Source organism: Mauremys mutica, chromosome 1 (assembly GCF_020497125.1).
Source record: "Mauremys mutica isolate MM-2020 ecotype Southern chromosome 1, ASM2049712v1, whole genome shotgun sequence".
In the NCBI taxonomy this organism is placed as follows: domain Eukaryota; kingdom Metazoa; phylum Chordata; order Testudines; family Geoemydidae; genus Mauremys; species Mauremys mutica.
In genome coordinates, this window is record NC_059072.1 from 363,972,971 (window position 1) to 363,977,250 (window position 4,280).

The following is a 4,280-nucleotide window of genomic DNA, read 5'->3' on the forward strand; positions in this document are numbered from 1 at the left end:
GACATATATAATATAATTTGTTGGCGGAATAGTCAACATGTTTTTTGTTAAAAGAAAATCATGCCTCCCAAATCTACTAGAATTCTTTGAGGGGGTCATAAAGCATGCGGATAAGGGGGATCCGGTGGATATAGTGTATTTAGATTTTCAAAAAGCCTTTTAGAAGGTCCCTCATAAAAAGGCTTTTAAGCAAAGTAAGCAGTCTTGGGCTAAGAGGGAAGGTCCACTCATGGATAGGTAACTGGTTAAAAGGTAAGAAACAAAGGGTAGGAATAGGATGAGCCAGTTTTGTCTAGACCCCCCCCCCCCCCCCCCCCCCCACCCTCCCCCCCCCCCCCTCCCCCCCCCCCCCCCCTTAGAGAGAGGAAAATAGTGGCAGTGGTACTCTTCCAGGAGTCTGTACTGGGACCCATGTTCTATTCAACATATTCAGAAATTATCTGCGAAAAAAGAGGGTTATAGAGTGAGTGTGGTTGACAAATATGCACAGGATACAAAAACTCATTCACTAGAAGATATGTTAGTAGTACCATGGAAGGAATTTGCAAAGAGAGCACTACAAAAGGCGATCTCTCCAAAATTGCGGTGACTGAGCATCAAAAATGGCAGATGAAATTCAGTGTTGAGAAATTGCAAAGTAATCCACATTGGAAAACATAATCAGATGTTTTCAGAAGCACTATCTACAATGACCCCAAGGTCTCTTTCTTAAGTGGTAACAGCTAATTTAAACCCCTGTTATTTTGTTCTGTCTAGTGTTGAGATTATGTTTATTGAATGTGCTATCATTCCTGCTATATCAAGCTGGTCTATCATTTGAATCTTTTAAAAGCTTAGGAGGGGATCCTCCCTCATAACCTTGTGTGATACTCCATCCCCTGTTCTTCAAAGTTGTATGCTTGATGATATAAATATAACATATGTTGATACATTATTGTACATTGATATGTATTGTCAGGTGTCATAGGAAAAGTTATGATTTGCTGAAAAGGACTATTCCTTATTTGTATGCATGTTATCATTTTTGTATCAGAAATGAATATTGACTATGAATCTGTAATTCAAATGTAGTTACACCTGGCTGACACCCACTAGGCAAAATGCTTCTACTTTAGACAGCTGGTTCTGAAGGGCCTATCTGGGGTACTGGGCTGTTAGGGGAACCAATAGGATTTAGGAGAAACTTATCCCCAACCTGGTGAGCCTTCCCGAGAAAGCTCCAGACAGCCTATAAATATTGGCTGCTATGACTTTGCAGTCCATGCAAGGGCATGTGACCAGACCACAGGACACTCAACTCCATTTTGGGTACCTATATTTTTCCACAAACTGGTCTGGGAACTGTTTTGGGAAGACAAGATTCCTGCCATATGTTAAATCTATATTATGTGGAGTGTGACAACATCTAGTGTCATAGGACTCCCCACACAAGAGAACTCCTGGAAACACCTGAGGAACTGGACTGGGGGAAGTGCTGGTCCCAGACTAAAAGGATTTCTAGTCTGTGTATGGAAACCTGGTGGACTGCTTGTATCATCAGGCAAGGTAAAAAATGGATGATTCATATCCAAATCTGTTTAATATCTTAGGCTTAGTGTATGGTTTTGTTTATTTGCTAGGTAATCTGCTTTGATACGTTTGCTATCACTTATAATCACTTAAAATCTTATCTTTTTGTAGTTACATTTATTTTTTGTTTTATCTAAACCTGCGTGCCTTTGAGGGAAGTGTCTGTGGAAGATCTTGGCTTGGTTAAGACAGGCTTCTTGCATATCCTTCCCACATCGCGGGGAGGGCGAACTCTATTAATGAGCTTATATTGTACAGATGCCTGTGCAGTGCAAGAGAGTATAATTCTGTGTTTATACTTCCATCAGGGGTGTGAGCCTGGGGAGCTGGCAAATTGACTGGTGTCCGCTTTTTGTGTTTGGGTGGTTTAGGGAAGCCCTCAGATAGCTCAGTTGGATGTGTGGCGCCATCTGCTGTTTTGTTGGGTGATAACAGGGTTGGGAGAGGATGAATCACCAGCAAAGCAGGGTGAACAAGGGCCACCCCAGATGAGTGGTGAGAGGGGTGCAGCAGTTCCCTTGGCTCCCAGACGGCACCCTGGGGGTGAAAATGTGTCACGCTCATACCATCGGAGCCCAAATTAGTCCACCTGGCACCGGGCATGGAGGAGTGACTGTAGCTGGAAAAAAAGCCAGATGTTGCAGTTGTTTGTTTCTTTTACCACTGTGTTCTCACCCCAGCAGGGCACACCTATCTAAATTACCACCCTAGTGAAATAATCCCCGAGGCAACAGATCAGGGAAACTCTATGGCTGTTCCCTCATGAACTGTGGGATACCATGTGAGATGAACTTCAGGTCATTTTGGTCCTGGGAGTGGTGAAGAAATTGAAAAGTGAGTGGAGAAATCCCACAGTAACAGATCTGATGCAGGACAATACAATCTGGTTCTGCATCGATTTCTGAAAGATCAACACTGTATTGAAATTGGATGCTTACCTCATACAGAGAGTAGATGAACTATAATAACAATTGGGAGCTGCCAGATATATACCCACTTTAGACCTCACAAAGGGATACTGGCAAAACCTTTGATGCCAGAATCCTGGGAGAAAAAAGACTTTTCCATGCTTCTTGGCCTGCATTAATTCAGGATCACGTCATTTGGTCTCCACATGGTGGCAGTGACTTTTCAGAGCCTAATGGATTAGATATTACAACTGCATGGGTGGTATGCAGCACTAAGGTTCTACGATCTATTGAAAATGGTTTTTGGTCCTGTATCTTGTGGCAGCATCCCACATGTAGTGCAGATGGCAGTAGATTACACACAAAAAATAAAGCCATCACCAATTGCTAGGCTGCACAGACTCCAAGACTCAGTTTGCCTTGATAATCTGAACCCCTGGTATTAGCAAATAATTTCTTCAGTCCTGGGGAAGGCTCTCAGGAAGTTCTCCACGGTCTGTTTCCTGCTCGTCCCACTGCTCATGGAGCGGAGGGAATTGTCTGGGAGTCCTGGCCATCTGAGAGTCCTCAGGGACTGTACAGGGGAATCATAAAGGTTGCTGTCCAGCACACCGAGTCTCAGACACATGAGATTCATACGCTGATTCACAGGGCTCTGCTTTCCTGTTGCTGTAAGGAGATTTCCTCTCTCTGCTGATGGGATTTCGGTGAGTTGCCTGTGTTGGCATAAAAGTTAGTGTAGGGGCTCAGGAAGGGTTCCAGGGTTCAAGTCAAGAACGATCTGGACAGGAATTCACCAGCACGATGACTTGAACTGTTCAGTATTGTCAGAAACACCAAGGGATTTACCTAGTAAAACTGGAACTACACATTTATTGTAACTAGTTTAGAAAAATATTTGTTTTTAAGATCAGTTCCTTGTCTTTTACTGTATCCTTCTGTCTGACTCAGTAGCTTCCTTTTTTGGGCTGTGTGGTTTTTTTTCGTTCAATTCTTTCAGTTCAGCAACGTCACTGTGGTGTTATCTGGTACAGCCAAAGAGCCTCTGCCATGGGTATCGGTGTTACCAGAGGGTTCACAACAAGAATGGGTCACACACTGTCCAGGTTCTGCTCTCACATTCTGCCTTCACTGGGTCACTTCAGATTGACACTGGCCTCCCTAAGAGCAAAATCAGGTCCCTGTGTGTTTTGAAATCCCCATCTTTCATGCCCAGTCTCAGAATGTTACATAAACTGGGGGTTTCTATCAGATTCTCTCAGTGACCTAGCAGAAGTGTGCTCTCTGTGGCAGGAACTGGAGCAGCTCAGAGCTGAAATTTAAACAATAAGGGGGAATCTGGTCCCATTGAGATCGGAGGTAAAACTCCGAACACGGCCAGGAGTTCAACCTCAATCCACCTGTAGGGACTTAAATAAATGGCCTTATTTATACCAACCATGAACTTCCAGTGACTTCAACTGTAGTCGTCCTGTTGCCTCTAAGGAAGGGTGAACTCATTTGGACCAAAGAAGAACTGACAGGAGAGTTGCTGAAAACTCAGACTTACAGGATTAGAGGTTCAGAACAATTAGGATAACAATTTTTTTCAGGAAAGGCTACTTTTAGTTTCCGCATCCTCTCAATCTTCTTCTGGGTCTGTCCCTCTCTCCTTCCGTGGGCATGGTGAGCTGCTGCTGGAGTTCCCTTCACCCCAGAAAGGCAGTTCAGGCTGATCTCCCCCTTTTCCCCACTGCAGGCAGACACTGAGTTTAACCTCATCTATGGAGGTATTTCTGTGGGGTTTAGCACTTGGTTTTGGTC